Source organism: Rutidosis leptorrhynchoides, chromosome 8 (genome assembly GCF_046630445.1).
Source record: "Rutidosis leptorrhynchoides isolate AG116_Rl617_1_P2 chromosome 8, CSIRO_AGI_Rlap_v1, whole genome shotgun sequence".
NCBI classification, from domain to species: Eukaryota; Viridiplantae; Streptophyta; class Magnoliopsida; order Asterales; family Asteraceae; genus Rutidosis; species Rutidosis leptorrhynchoides.
Genome location: NC_092340.1, coordinates 234,615,616 through 234,633,191, shown reverse-complemented (window position 1 = coordinate 234,633,191; position 17,576 = coordinate 234,615,616). Strand labels below are relative to the sequence as shown.

General features: G+C 32.2%; 1 long non-coding RNA gene across 1 annotated transcript in view; it reads left to right on the top strand.

Annotated features, from left to right (window-relative positions):
- LOC139863075 (uncharacterized) overlaps positions 1–15,221 on the top strand; it is a 71,330-nt gene extending 56,109 nt beyond the window's left edge. The window contains exons 2-3 of the long non-coding RNA XR_011764392.1: positions 14,329–14,560; positions 14,912–15,221. This is a non-coding gene — a long non-coding RNA (uncharacterized lncRNA). The remainder of the gene's footprint in view (positions 1–14,328; positions 14,561–14,911) is intronic.
- The last annotated feature ends 2,355 nt before the right edge of the window (positions 15,222–17,576 follow it).

Here is a 17,576-nt window from a genome sequence, read left to right as displayed (position 1 = left end):
GTCTGTACAGTTTTTATTTTTATTTTTATTTTTAACCTTTTGATAATAAACGCTAATTTGTTCGCTATAAAGTATTAAATTGGTATTGAATAAAATTAGGTTTGGCGACCGAAATTATTGATATCATACAAAAATTTATTACATCACTGCGAAATTTAACGTTTATTCTTAAGGTATAAATATCTTTAATCAATCAACCCAAAATATTTCAAAAATTCGTCATGAGTTAAATTAGGTCATGGAATCGAAATTACTTTACCGAAAAGAGGGGCGCATATTTTTGATAATATTTGATTGATTAAAGTGGGATAAAAGACCAAAAAGATTTTTAATTTTATTTTTACCATGTTTTTAAAATTAATAAATTAGTATTAAAAAAAATTATTGTAAACTTTTTAAATCAATATATTTAAAATTGTAAATATTTAAAAAATTAATCTTTTTAATATAAGTTTGAATGTATAAAAACAAAAATATAATATAAGTTTGGTGTGAATTTATAATATGAATTTTTAATTAAGTTTGGTGTGAATTTTTAATTTTATGCATTTTAAATTTAAGTTTGGTGTGAATTTAAAAACAAAAATTTACTTTATTTTGCTAAGTTAAAAATATGATTTTTAAAATTCGTCGTAAGTTGAAGACTAGGTCTTTGAACCAAAATTGCTTTACCCGAGGGAGGGACGAGAACTTTTATTATCATTATTTTTAATCTTATTGAATTAAAGTATGCCAAAAACATTAAAAAACCCCAAAAATCTTAGCTTTTAAAACAATCGCTACAAAAAGACAAATTTTAAAATTTTGTCGAAGGACGGACTAGGACATCGTTCCGAAACGACCTCGTCCTAAATAACAAGGGAAACAAAATTTTAAAATTAATTAATTAATTGTTTTATAAGATAAGGTTTTTACAAAAAAAAAAAAAAAAAAACACCGCGACTCGCGGAGTTTGTAAGGGTCCAACACCGCAAGTCGCGGAGGACCGAACTACAGAAAAAAAATAAAAAGGGCCGAACAGCTCAGTTGCACACACCCACAACTCATTTTACTGCGAAAGCAAACGAAAAAACACTCTCAATTTCGAAATTTTTAGCCGTTTTTCATCAAATCTTTTACTAAAATCATGCTGAGAAGGATGCTATCAAGGAATTACTCAAGAAAAATGGTAAATTTCTACACCTAAATACCATTTAATCCGAAAATTAGTGTTCTTGAGCAATTTTATACCCAATTCGATTTTGATGCTTTTTAGTGTAATTATGTTTAAATTGTTTATGTATTATGCTTGTATAACCTAGATTGATGCTATTTAACATGATTAGAAGCATTAAACTTCAAATTTTGAGTAATCTAGGGTTTGTGTTCTTGAGCAAATTTGGGGCTTTTTGATATAAATAGGTTATGGCCGATCTTTGTCATGAATTATTGCTAAATTAAGTAGTGTAACATGTTTAGGTAGTTAAATGATCCAAACTTTGAGCCTAAACATGATTTTTGAGAATTAAAGTGGACTTTTTCAAGTCCAAAATTCATGAATTTGATTTTTGAGAGATAATGCCATTTGAAACTTGTTTAATTGCTAGTAATGATTATTTTGACATGTTATTTGAGTTGAATGCTTATGAACTTGGCGAACGTTTTCGTATATGCTTATTTGAAAAAGTGTAGATTTGATAAAAATATGAAAATGAGCATAAGTTTGATATAAATTGGACATGTCATTGTAATTATTTTGATTGATGATTTTGTTGACACTAATGCATATTTGGATGCACAAAAATTGTTTTTGATGTGTTTTGCAGACTGAAAGGGGTGAATCTTCATCCCAAGCTCGCAATGCTCCTCCAGAGAATGCGGAACAACAGGATGTTGATAGCTATTATAAACAAGATATACCTCATCCAGTTATGACATTTTCAGATATGCACTTGGAAGATTTGCACCCGAACTTGAGATTTGACAGACGTTGGATAGATTATCCAAAATACCAAAGGGGCTTGCATACTCTTCATTCTAAAGTTGTTGAAGCACCTAGGGTAATAGAATGGGCACCGTTAGAAGCTGTAGAATTAGCCGGGCCAATTAGAGAATTACTTACACAGAGGTATGGTAATTCTACTTTTAACGATTGGGTACGTTTATTCAACATGCGTAGACCTGTATATAAAGTATGGTGTGCAGAATTATTGTGTAGTATAGAAATAAATGATCGGGTAGCTAGTTTAACCGATCGATCTTTTATTAGATTTTTGTTAGGAGGTTCGATGCGCCACTGTCTCTACTAGACATGGCTCAGGCCTTACGTATATATACTCCTGAGGAGTTAGCATCTGCCGATTGTAGAGGGTTGATATTGAACGGTAGGAAAATTGATGAAAATTTTGATACGCATGGTGTATGAAGTCAAATGACTAGCCATCTCTGATTTAAAGGGGGAAATTACTCTTATTTGGATATAGATAGAGCAGAGTTAAGAGAAATTCGTAGGTTTTTAGCCAATTCGATTACACAACGAGGTAAGAATAAGGAAAAGGTAAATGAACAGGATTTGTTTTACCACATGTGTATTCGAGACCCACAAAGCGCTGTAAGTATACCTTATTGTGTGGGTTATTATTTATCAGCTATGGTTAGGGGGATGAGACCGCATAGCATAATAGGAGGTGGTATATTTATTACATTAATTGCTGAGTATCTCAATGTGGATATAAGTCGGGGGGATTATTAGTCGAAGAACCAGAACCCCGCGATACAATAGGTTTAAATGTATACCATGGTGCGAAGGTTTTGAAGAGGCGAACTAACGCCGCAGTACGATATAATGGTAGACATCCACAGGTTGAGAGAAACCAACAGCCAGGTAATGTGGGAGGGGGAAATGAAATGACAGAAATGCAAAGGTTTATAGCTTCACAAGAGTATGAAAATGCTAGACATAGAGCATTTGAAGATTGGCAAGTTCATTAAAACCAAATCATAGCTCATTGCCAACATGTAGGTAGAAACTATATTCCTACTCCATCGCCCGTATTTCCTCCCTGGTCTATAGAGATGCAACCACCGTATCCTACATATAACCCAGCCGAAGCATTCTATAACACATACGGTTATGCATGGAACCCCTACTGGTATCATTATCATCCCTAGTCTACTTAGTTTTATTTATTTTATAATTTGTAATGTTGATACATTTAATACTTATGTTAATATTGTAATAGTTTTTATAATTTTCTAACTTTTATTATTAGATTTTAATAATTTTTGAATGTGGGGTAATATACCAAACTTCAAAAATATGTATATATGTTTGCAGTTTATCTTATGTACACAACAGGGTAAAACAACGCATTTTCAAAGACTGGCATTAAGTTCAGCAAAAGTAACTAATTTTGACGACAAGATGCAAAATATATGTGAAATAACAACAAGACGGAATGAACAAATGATGTGCACCATTTATCATTCAACACAAACAACAATATGTTTGGAAACTTTGGTAAAATTTAATCATTTCTACGTTAATCACTCTCAATAATTTAAATTGTTACTGATTTCTTGCAAATGAGGGCATTGCAAGATCTTAAGTGTGGGAAGGGGTTAAATTCTTTCGGATTTTTAAAATTTTTATCTTAAACACTTGGTTACCATAAAAATACTAGTAACGTAGTAGTTGTATTAGAATCTAGTGCTCTCTGATAATAAAGAACATCCCTAGTTTTATATACTGACTACCCAATTCTAGTAAAATTTTTCAAAATTTTCAATTAAATGAACTCAAAATCATGTTTATACATATTTATGAACGACAAAACTAGGTGTTAACACCGAAATTATTGTTACCTCGAAAAGGACATAAATTGAGAAACAAACCAAAATGTTAAAATTAATTTAAAATGGAATAGAGGACAATAAAAAGGAAAATAAAAGCCAAGTGTGGGAAAAATTACCAAGTTATCTTAAACATATGTCACATATTTCTGTAACAAATAATTGAAGATACTTTTGCTTTGGACTAAACTAAACTGTTTTACCCGATGAAAGAAAAGAAGAGATGGATCTACACGATGAATCAATTCCATTGTTAAAAGGAAGTAAAGTCTTCCGAAAAAGAAACGCGCTTCTTGATTTAGGTCATGAAGTTGTCGTCCAGACCAGCTGTAGGTTGATGAAAAATCTAGAAAAATCATCTCTAAAATCAGCAGAAAATCCACGGACCACAGCATAAAAAAGGGTCGCCATGTGGTCAGACTGATCCTAACCTTGAGAGGATCTATCTCGTAAAATGGGGGGGCACCGTGCAAATTAGCTTGATAAGACTAATAAATCAGATTCCCAGAAAGGATAATCTCCTTTAAAGATCAAAAATCAGCTTTTAAGACTGATATTACTCAATCCTAGAGATTGACCTTAAAGATTGAGAATTACAAACTCATGGAATTCAATGATATCTAAACTCGAGCTTGAACGAGAAAATATTTTGATCAAATTATAAACCGATTTGTTTTCTGAAAACCCATTTTCAATGCGTTCATTACCATTGAACGTAAAATCCTAGGAATTCATCTGGAATTCATTAGGTCATCTGAACCAAATTGGGTGTCAACCGTAAGAACGGTGGTTGCATAGCATGGTCAAAGACAGGACCTTGTGCCAGACCGAAAAAATTATAAGGGTGAGCTTTACTATTGCTCCTACAAAGGATAGTAATTGCGTCCGACACGTTATATACCATAATTAAAAGCATGTCAGGGGACATTGCCTTAACAGTTGCTTGTTCAACGCTTTCATTTACAACCGGACGGTAGTTTATCGAAAGGTAATATTCGGAGCAAGTATACTGGACGTGTTGCTTTCCTAATACAAGGTTAGCAAGTGGGTGACACAATACCGCAAGTTTTGAGCTAAAATTTTTAAATCTGAAACCCACCAAACCCACAAAAACAATTTGCAAACACCGGTGAAGGGTTATTCCGGAAAACTTATCTAGGGTAAAAGCTAGATTAAAATTTTCAAAAGATCAAATGTTTTCATAAAGATCCAATTTCCTTAAAGGATCTAAATTGTTATAGTCATGTGGGACTGTAAACCATATCGTTACTACCATTGTTTATACCGCCGTAAAGAAATCAGTGATGTACAAAGTGTGAAGAATAAAGAAGTGATTCTAGTATTTCAAGACTATATTGCTTGAGGACAAGCAACGCTCAAGTGTGGAAATATTTGATAATGCTAAAAACAAACATATATTTCATAGCATTATTCCTCAAGAAAGACAAGCTTTTAGTTGCAATTGTCCTATTTACAGGTGATATTCGCTTAAATAATAAAAGGTGAAGACAAAAGGCAGATTCGACGAATTGAAGACGCAAACGACCAAAAAGCTCAAAAGTATAAAAGACAATCAAAGAGGTTCCAATTATTGATAAGAAACGTCTCGAAATTACAAGAGTACAAGATTCAAAACGCAAAGTACAAGATATTAAATTGTACGCAAGGACGTTCGAAAATCCGGGACCGGGACCAGAGTCAACTCTCAACACTCGACGCAACGGACTAAAAATTACAAGTCAACTATGCACATGAATATAATATAATATATAATTAATTCTTAAAATTAATATATATATTATAATATATTTAAAAATCGTCGGCAAACAAAGAGCCAAAGCTGGGTGAGCTGTAAAAACAAACTCCGCGACTCGCGGAGTTTGAAGGTAAAAAATGCCGCGAGTCGCGGAGCTCCCCTGGACGAAAATTCCTATAAAAGCCAGCGCAGTTCGACGTAAAAAATATCATATATCCATCCTCTCTATATCTATACGTAAATATTTATATTTATATTTTAATTTTAATTTAAATTTTAATTTTAATCCTAATAATAAAGGTATGTTAGCGAATGTTGTAAGGGTGTAAGTCGAAATTCTGTCCGTGTAACGCTACGCTATTTTTAATCATTGTAAGTTATGTTCAACCTTTTTAATTTAATGTCTCGTAGCTAAGTTATTATTATGCTTATTTAAAAAGAAGTAATCATGATGTTGGGCTAATTACTAAAATTGGGTAATTGGGCTTTGTAACATAATTGGGGTTTGGACAAAAGAACGACACTTGTGGAAATTAGACTATGGGCTATTAATGGGCTTTATATTTGTTTAACTAAATGATAGTTTGTTAATTTTAATATAAAGATTTACAATTGGACATCCCTATAAATAACCATATACACTCAATCGGACACGATGGGCGGGATATTTATATGTACAAATAATTGTTCATTTAACCGGACACGGGAATGGATTAATAGCCACTAGAATTATTAAAACAGGGGTGAAATTATGTACAAGGACACTTGGCATAATTGTTAACAAAGTATTAAAACCTTGGGTTACACGCAGTCGATAACCTGGTGTAATTATTAAACAAAGTATTAAAATCTTGTTACAGTTTAAGTCCCCAATTAGTTGGAATATTTAACTTCGGGTATAAGGATAATTTGACGAGGATACTCGCACTTTATATTTATGACTGATGGACTGTTATGGACAAAAACCAGACGGATATATTAAATAATCCAGGATAAAGGACAATTAACCCATGGGCATAAAACTAAAATCAACACGTCAAACATCATGATTACGGAAGTTTAAATAAGCATAATTATTTTATTTCATATTTAATTTCCTTTATTTTATATTTAATTGCACTTCTAATTATCGCACTTTTATTTATTGTTATTGTATTTAATTGCACTTTTAATTATCGTACTTTTTAATCGCAATTTTATTTTATCGCACTTTTATTTATCGCAATTTCATTATTGTTATTTACTTTACGCTTTAAATTAAGTTATATTTATTTTTATTATTTTACATCAGGTTTTAACTGCGACTAAAGTTTTTAAAATCGACAAACCGGTCATTAAACGGTAAAAAACCCCCTTTATAATAATAATATTACTTATATATATATTTGTATTTTTATAAAATAAAACTAATATAGCGTTAAGCTTTGTTTAAAGATTTTTTTTCCCTGTGGAACGAACCGGACTTACTAAAAACTACACTACTGTACGATTAGGTACACTGCCTATAAGTGTTGTAGCAAGGTTTAAGTATATCCATTCAATAAATAAATAAATATCTTGTGTAAAATTGTATCGTATTTAATAGTATTTCCTAGTAAAATTTAAGCTATTTTATATACACCTCGCATAACATTAAATACAACTTATTATTAATAATAATATTATTATTATTAATAGTATTATTAACATTTATAATGATTATTATCATTATTACTAATTATAATTAAAATTATCATTTTTATTATTAATATTGACATATCAATATTATTATCATTATTTTACCATTAATATTATTATTATTATTAATAGCATTAAAAGTATAATTATTATTTTTATTATTATTATTATTATTATTATTATTATTATTATTATTATTATTATTATTATTTATATTATTAGTATTATTTTTATATTATTATTATTAATATTATTATTATTAATTCTATTATTATTAAAAGTATTATTATTTTATTATTAATATTAATTATTAATATAAATTAGGTTAGAAATTAGGTAATTCACTTTTTATTTTTTTTATTTATTTCCTTTTAATCATATCTGCTTTTAATTTAAAATTAAATCGTGATCCAGCTTTTTATTTTTTTATTAATCGTGATGATTTTTTTATCGCCATTTTTATTTTTTAATTGATCTTGATTTCATCTACTGGTTATAATCTTGTCTCTCTCAAGTTCCATGGCTATAAATAAATTCATTCCAGTTAAGTGATATACCATACGTATTTACATTATCAATTATCAATTTCAATTAAACGATTTTTTTTAAAATATGCTCGATATCTCTGTTATTGATTCATTTTTCAAAAACCTCGAATTCAAATCGTTTTTAAAAATGTAAAAGTGCAGAGTGGTATGGATTCACATAAAGAAACTATCTGCAAAATATTGGTTTTCAATTCTTAAAATCGATTACTAATTTTGGAGTCAAAGTTTTTGAGCAAAAAGTCAAACGATTTGTTTATGAAGAAATTCGAACTTGTTTTGATTTTTCCTGTTAAATTGATGATTGGAAAAGATTATAGGAATGATTTAAAACATATGTTGTGTTATAATTTTTATCTAAAACAAACTAGAATTCGAAATTTGATTTTGAGTTATTTTTTTTCGCGAGTAACCAGACTGCTTCTGCAGTTCTATACATTTTTTTTTTAAAAATCAATTCATTTACTTCTTGTTTGTTACGTTTCATTTTATATCCTAATTAAAACAGTTAACTAGCTAGAATAAATTATTAAGTATAGTCGAAGAAAAATCAAAGAAGAAGAAGATGAAGTTCAAAAAGAAATACGAGTTATATATTTTATAAAACGAATATAATCAGAAATGAAAGGGGCGGAGGAGTGGTTATGAGTGTTAGCTGGTTAGCGGGAGGTCACGGGTTCGAGCTTTGTCTGTTGCATTTTTTTTGGAAAAACTTTTAAAGGTTCGTGAATCCGAGGACAACTCTGCACTTGTTCAGTGCCATCATATGCATATTTACTACAAACTATCATATCGTATCGTACTTAAATATTGCTTCCGCTGTATATCTGCTGCTTTGATAATGATTTCTTGCCATGCATGGAGTCTTCATGCATTACTTACCAATTCATTTAAAAATATTTAATGCTCTAAATACAATGTAATATATTTATCTTCCGCTGCAAAACTCAATAAAATGTCTCATATAGAGTCGGTCTCGTTTATACAACTATGATTTGATATAATTAGTCACAAATACCCCAGGCCCTATTTGGGGGTGTGACAAGTACTTTGTTTGTGTTTACTAGAATTGTGACTAGATTTAAAAGCAATTTTATCTTTAAAAACATTTTTGTCATTTAAAGATCTTTTCAAATAATTGTTTTTATCACTTAAAATTTTGTTGAGTTGATTTACATTTTGTAATTCTTTTTCCAACAATTTTACTTTGTCACAACTTGTATACACAAATTTTACCGCTTTGTACTCATCTAGCAAATTTCATAATTAGAAGGATAGAATACATATACCTCATTACTTTGAATGCTTGAGCTTTCGCCTTCTTCTTCTTGATAGCACGATTCAACCTCATCTTCACTACGAGCATCTTGACTTGGTGAGTATCTTGAATCCATGAGACAAAAGTCTTCATCTTCATCTCAATCTTGATCAACCAACCAATTCCCACCAAGACATTCAAGTCTTGTTACCTTTTCTTCAAACCCATTCTTCATTGAGCAACTAGAGGCTTCTTCAACTTGAGGACATAGTTTATCCCAACATTCCTTTGCACTTTCACATGAAAGCATTTTAACCCTTTCTTCACTAGGAAGAACTCTTTGAAGTAGTGATATGGCATCAATCTTCTTTTTCACTTTGTTCACTACTTCATTATTTTGGAATGTTGATTTCACCATGTTTGTAGATTCTTGAGATACATGGTTTCCTCCAGTGATGATTCTCCACATATCATAATCTTTTGATTTGACATAGATCTCGAATCTTTCTTCCACACATGTACATCCTCTTTATCAAAGATTGGTGCTTCATTAGCCAATCTTTCAAGATATGTCATCGTTTGAGTTGATCCCAAGAATGTTTGACTCGGGTTTTTGTCCAAAATGATTTTTGACTTAATTAAAAATGTTTCTAGAGCAAATGTACGAGCAACCACTCTGATACCAATTGTAAGTAACTAGAGGGGGTAAATAGTTACTTAATATGATTTTTAAAACTTTTTCGATGATCAATAAGATTTGAACAATACTTAATCACGTCAATCAACTCAAACCAATGAGTGGTGTGTTTATGTTTGTAATAATGCAGAAAGTAAAGTAAAGAACATAAACACAAGGATTTATAGTGGTTCGGGTGGATGTTAACTAATCCACCTTAATCCACTCCCCGATTCACTAATCGGGATTTTTTCTTCACTAAGCACCTTTCTCCAAATCCGGTGGAGATCCGATTTACAAGCCTTGTACTTCTCCTTAGACAACAAACCTAATCCTATCCGTTTAAAGGATTACCTCCAACTTAGATTAACTTGTCTTCATCTTGGACAAGTATTAATCCCAATGAGATTAATCAACTCCCTAGTTCCCCTTAAGGAAGATGATAGCTAAGCTAGCATATGCTTCTAATTACAAACTACAAAGACTCTCCCTTTTTAGTGATGACAATTCTAAGACAATTCTAAGGATTAATACAACATTATGTAAACTCACAAAGATAAGAATTTGAAAGTAAGTTTACAAAGACCCCTTCTATAACCTATGAGATTATAGAACTTCTCTTGCTAATCACAAACATATGTATGAGTGTTATGTTCTTGTGATTCTCTGATGATTTTGAGCAGTAGCATGCAAGAGGTCCAAGTCCTTAAAGTTCTCCAAGCCTTTCTATATATATGGAGAGATAAAAAAGTCAGCCACTTATGTGGCTTGGACCACGGTCGACCGTGCGCACGCGGTCCAGTCCAAAAAACCTATCTGTTGTATAGCCGTTTGAATCAGTTTTGGACATCACTCTTTAGACACTTAATTCATTTAACATCTGCAAAAGATACCCAACATCCTATACAAGTATTATATGCATTAAATGTCCATTTACCTTGGATGTGTTGCCTTGATAGTGACTTATCATGCTCAAAGTGGAAAGTCTAACATTCTTGGATACAAGTCATGATAATCATTTGAGGCAATATCAGTTTTGTCATAATCCTTTATTTGTAATTAACACAATTCCTAAATCTCTATTGGTTGGTCAGCATGCCATTGATGATACAAACCCACTTTAATCATAAAGCATGCTAGTATTCAAATTTGAACGTGTTTGTAATTAATTAAGTGTGTTAATGATGTCTTGACAAATTAAGCAAGTAATAACAATTAAGCATGTTGCAAGACATCAAGTTTAAACTTATTCATAAACTTAATTTTAGATTTAAGAAACCCTATGTGTGTTAATGTTTCATTGTCTTTTAAGTTTACTAGATTATGACATTCTAAATATTATCCAAGTAACACAAGCTTATATTGAAATAGTCCAAATACTAGTTCCAACTTGTAACAAATAGCAAGACAAGTTTGATACATATACATATTAACTAACTACTTAACATTTAGCACTTAACACATAGTCAAATAATACACATGTACTAATAGTAAGTAGTCAAGTAAAATTCATGTAATGACTAGCAAGAGATCACTAAATTATTTAGAATTAAACATATAGTGATAACATAGCATTAAACTAAGGCTATGTAAGTTTTACTTGCAAAGTGGCATTTTTCAAGATTAATGTATAAGCATACATTAATATCCAACATATGTACAAGGAAAGTGCAACTCTTGGTTGGGACTTGGTGATCATCCTAAGTATGTATAGATACATTTTAAATGTACATATTTTCCTATAACACTTATGTGTTATCCTTAATCAAGGCTTAATTGTCATTGAGGTGTCATTAGGCGTGTTTAACCAAGATTAGTGTTTTAGTGACCAAAGCTCCTTTGGGAATGAAAGAGGCAACTATCCTAAGCATGTTTGAACAGGTTTTATAAATTATATATGCCTGGAAGTGGTAAAACATTTTTCGATCAAAATCCGGACAGTAGGATTTTGCTGTCGATCCACGGTCAGTCGAGGAGTCGACCGTGCAACCCTGATTTCAAAAATCTGGGTGCAAGTCTCCATGGTCTGACCTGCGGTAGACCGTGGGTCTCGCCATGTACCTTATTTTTCATTTTAAGCAGGGGTGTCTTCGGTGCATGTGCAAAGTGTGCAGTCGCACAGGGCCCCAAATTTTTAAGGGGCCCAAAATTTTGAAAAAACTATATAATAATTCATTTATTCGTACATCGTAACGGAATATCTTACTTGCGGTCTATCATCTAACAAGAAAGACTTAGTAAATTGATGTTTATAGGTATTAAAAACAATATAATGAGAGTATTGACTATAAAGAGTTGACCAATTACTTCGTTACCAAAAATGTTAGGATTACGGTCTTATATAAACAATAGTGTAACTATAACGAGTTGACAACTATTTGAGAATAACACTTTGCAGCGGTTGTTTTGAAAATTTTTAATTCTATTAATTACGCTATCATAGTATTATATATTATACGTATTGAAAAAATTAACATTTATATAGGCCTTTTTTAAGTTTTGAACAGGGCCTCCAAAATTAGCGAGACGGCCCTGATTTTAAGCTTTCTTTGGTATTGGTCTTTTGCTAGAGTAAGTGTTGATTAGTGAACTTGTTTATTTATGTCAACATGTCTACCATCACATTTAGCTATGTGCACATGTCATTATCAAAACACTTATTGTTATGGGTTAAGAATAGTATAGTCATTAAGCATAATCTCAAGTTAACCCACATTCTACCCCAACAAAGCTCAACCCTGATGGTTTTATACAAAAACAAAAATAAGGCTAGTAGCTAAAGGCTACTCGCAACAGCCGGAGTCAACTACACCGACTTTCGCACATGTAGCACGAATAGATACTATACGAGCACTTGTGGCGTTAGCAGCTCAAGGAAGGTGGAAGATTTACCAACTAGATGTGAAATCTGCCTTTCTAAATGGATTTCTAGAAGAAGAAATATGTGTAGAGCAACCACAAGGGTTCATCCAGAAAGGAAAGGAAGATAAAGTGCTAAAGCTAAGGAAAGCCTTATATGGACTTTAACAAGCGATACGTGCCTGGTACAGTCACATTGACATCTACTTCACAAGTTCAGGATTCACGGCCCAAGGTAACTCTGACATCAAAACCCAAGGTAACTCTGAAACTCTCATCATCTCCTTGTATGTCGACGATCTTATATATACGGGAAACAATGAGAGAATGATACAAGAGTTTAAACAAGACATGATGAAAACGTTCGAGATGAGCGACCTTGGATTGATGCACTATTTTCTTGGCATTGAAATTAGTCAAGAAAATGAAGGCATCTTCATATGCCAAAAGAAATATACAGAAAATCTCTTGAAAAAGTTTAAACTATACGGTTGTAAAACCGTCCCCACACCACTAGTTGCTAATGCGAATTTGAGAAAAGAAGATAGATCTGAGAAAGCAGACACCTCGTGATTCAGAAGTCTCATTGGAAGCCTACTTTATCAGACATCAACAAGGCCAAATATTATGTACGCAAGGAGTCTACTGTCCAGGTTTATGCAAAACCCCACTAAAATACATTATGGAGCTTCTAAAAGAATATTAAGATTTTGCAAGGTACCATGGACTATGGAATATGGTACAAGCCCACTACAGATTCGAAGCTTCATGGATGCACAAATAGTGATTGGGCTTGATCGGTGGATGACATGAAAAGTACTTCAGGATACGCATTCACACTTGGATCTGGTGTATTCTCTTTGGCATCAAAGAAACAAGAAACAGTAGCACAATCATCAGCCGGAGCCGAGTACGTCGCCGCCGCAAACTCAGCTAATCAAGCAATATGGGTAAGAAGAATACTAGAAGATATGGGAGAGAAACAAGATGAAACTACTCAAATATTTAGCGACAACAAGTCTGCAAATGCAATGGCGAAGAATCCGGTGTTCCATGGTAGAACAAAACATATTGCCATTAAATATCACTTTCTCCGAGAAGTCTCAGCCAAGAAAGATATTGAATTACAACACTGCAACACTGATGAGCAAACTGCAGACATTTTCACCAAAGCACTACCAAGACCAAAGTTCGAGTTCCTACGCAACAGGCTCGGAGTAACATCGAAAAATATTAAGGGGGAGTGTTAAAATGTTAATGTTTTTCTAGACTAATCTAGAATTAACTAGTGAGATTAGATAGTAGCTAATAGATATTTACTAAGCATGTACTAGAAGATGTTAACTAGAAAGGAGTAAAAAATAGCTTGTCAAAAAATCAGAAGCTTCTTGAAGAAGCATAGCCGACATATAATGGCTATAAATAGCCTCAGTGATGTTGCCATTTGATGTACACACACAAACAACATAATTCTCAAGTAATACATATTAAATATTTCTACAAATCTGCACATTTCTAACTTATCCCCTCATAAAGAGTAAATTATTAATATTAATATTAATATTAATATTAATATTAATAATATATCAATAGAATACATGTTTCTACTATTCACCAACTTATTTTACTCTATAAATCGTCTGAGGGGTATTATCATCATTTCCTTCCTTCAAATATTCACTACGGTACATTCTAGGGTTTATATCTGTCTTCTATACACTTCCAGGTTATTCTCAGACTTCTTATCTCCCATCTGCTTTCTTCGCACACAATTGGTTTCCAAAATCGACGGTAGCAATGGTTTTACCGGCCGCGACCATCTGGGATTGCTTTAATCGACGATTTGCAGTGGTTTCAACTGGTACGCCCCTTTGCGATGGTTTGACAAATTAGGGTTTTATCAGTTTGCGAATGTTTGTGAAGGTTTGAAAAGTTAAGTCTTCATCACTTTGCGTTAGGTATGTTTTTACCTTCTTTTTTCCCCGTTGTTTTTCGTTTTTGATTTTCGATCGATCTTTTTTTATTTTCCGGATATGCTGTTGTTGCCATTTTAAGCTATTGATAATGGTAAGTCACGTTGAAAGATTACAGCCTCATCAGTTTTTAAAGGTAGTGTTTCACGGGTTCTTTTTTTTTTATAATTTGCATACAAGCTGGGCACTGTATGTATATTTTAGAAGCCAATCCTGGATCAATTGGTACTGCTTTATAATGATAGATTATGTAGATTGTTTGATTATATTGTTTTTTTGCATTTTTAAGTAGTAAAGGCCATTAGTAGTAATGACGGTGTTATTGCATCCTACCAGGTTATGTCTAAAATGACTACTGATGGTAAGAAAGGGAAAAATTGAGTGGGATGCCTGGTGATGCTGCTAAACCCCCTGGGTCCATTCAAAGAGTATGTATATACTGTGGATGGTATTGCCGTAGATATAGGGTGACCGGATTATGTAGAATTTTTGAAGTTATGATAATGGGGATCATTTTGTAATCGATTACGTTTCAAACGACAACATGTAGAGTTATATTAACAAGGTACAAAATTTTGAACATTCACAGTGGAAAATGGAAAGGGTTTCAATGGTCTGAATTCTAATGATTCAAATTTAGTAGAATTTATTGTTTATTTTAATTCTATGAATTCAAATAATATGCTATTAATTTTAGTAATTTATACATATATGAATAATATGTTGAATTAACATCATCATGATTAGGATTAATCTTATGTAATCATATAATCACCATAAAAGAAAACTTACTTGATTGTAGAACCGACACGATCTTAAGAATGAATGATGAAGACTCGTTAGGTATTGCCGATTCCATAATAATGTCAATGATCCGATGGAGGGATTTCTCACAACAAGTTATTGGTGTTTATGTTGAGAGAATAGTTAATTGACAAAGATTATGAGAAATGACCACATCCCATGTATTTATAGTTATGTTGGTTATGGCGGTTACTTCCATCAAATAACCGCCAAAAGTTAGTTAGGGTTAATTATGTCATTCAGGTAAACATAAGGATACAAATGGTAAAAGGCCACATAATATGAAATATTCTAACATTCTCCCACTTGGCCGAATTTACCATTTGTAAATAAACTGAAAATTAGGTTGGCCAAGTTTAAGTTAAGCATTATAATTTCATACAGTACCATAGCAAAAAGATACAGCCTTACGTATCGCGTTTGACACGGGACCCCCATCAATTATACTAATGGTACTAATATAAAATGTATGATTTCTTTAAGCCAAAATGACAAGTGCGTAATGTGGTACATAATTATGTTTGTCTACAATGAAACATAAGTGTGCACGAGTGAAGTAATAATAGACAAACTAGACATAATAGTGAAGGATATTTACTTAAAGCGCTTGTTTTAAAATCAAACGTTATCATGAAATTATACACTAACTTCAACATTACGTAAGGTCTTAAATAAAAACCCAATTTAGCGACATGAATCATAAATCGTTTGGGTTGTAGACCTTTAGTTAGTGGATCCGCAAGCATTTCATGAGTTCTAATGTGCTCGATACATATAAGTTATTCCTTCACTCTTTCACGTACAAATAAATACGTTGTATCGAGGTATAAATCAACTTCAAACGAACTATTACGTACAGTTCGAGAAGTTCATGAATGCGCTATTATCGCAATAAAACTTTAATGGCCTTGTTATGGATTTATAAATTATGAGTCTAATGATCAAGTGTCTCAACAACATTAAATGATATGCCGCTTTATAAACTGAAATTTACTCAGCCATCATTGTTGAGGTCATCCTTAGCACTTGCTTTTGACTCTTCCAATAATAAGCCCACTTGACAGCATGAAAATATATCCCACAGTTTACATACTAGTTTCTTTGCATTTCGCAAAGCCAGAATCCATGTATCTAATAACTACAAGGTTTCATATCTAGTATAAGTTAATTTGTATTACTCCTTCGTTCTTATAGATATCACAATACTTTCTTAGAAACTTTTCAGTGATGTAGGCCAGGAGTAACTTAGAATCTGACTTACAGGCTACATATATTTGCGATATCTAGTCGAGTACAAACTTGAGCATACGTTGAGCTTCCTATTATGGAAGCATAAGGACTTCGCCTCATTTCCTCATGTTCAACCTCAGTTCTAGAACATTGATGAGACTCAAAATATCAACCCTTAACCACATGAGTGATCGTGGGGTGCGATGTTGCATATTAAACTTACTGAGTACACGTTCAATTTATGCCTTCTGGGATAATCCTAATATCCCATTGGTTCAATCTTGGCGAATTTCAACTTTCTCAATATGAGAAACTTCACCAAGATCTTACTTATCAAAGTTTCTAGATAGAAAAAGTTTTGAATCATGCAACAAATCAACATTATTACTTGTTAAGAGGATATCATCAACCTAAATCACAAGTAAAATAAAATTGCTCCCACTCATCTTAAGGTACACTCAATTATCTACCTGATTACTAATGAAGTTGTGTTTCTTTATTACTTCATCAATTTTGAATACCATTAACGAGATACTTTCTTAAGCCCATAAATACATTTCGTGAGTTTACAAACTAAATGTTCATGACTTTTAATTTGAAACCATGTGGGTGGGACATGAACACGTCATAATGTAAATCTCAATTAAGAAATTTCGTTTAACATCCATTTGATGTAACTCCAAGTCAAAATGAGCTACTAAGGCCATTACGATTCTTAGGGAGTCTTTTCTCGACATGAGAGAAAAGGTTTCTTTATAATCAATACCCTCATTTTGATTATACCCTTTTGAAACCAAACGAGCTTTGTATCGTTCAACAATTCCATATGGTATTTTAACAAGTTTTCAAACGCCACTTTTTCTTATTGAGTTCAACTCGTATTCCATTGCTTCCCCCAATGAGCGAATTGGTCACAAGTAATGGCATCCTAAAATGATACAGTGTCATTGCATTTCCCTAAGTCAAA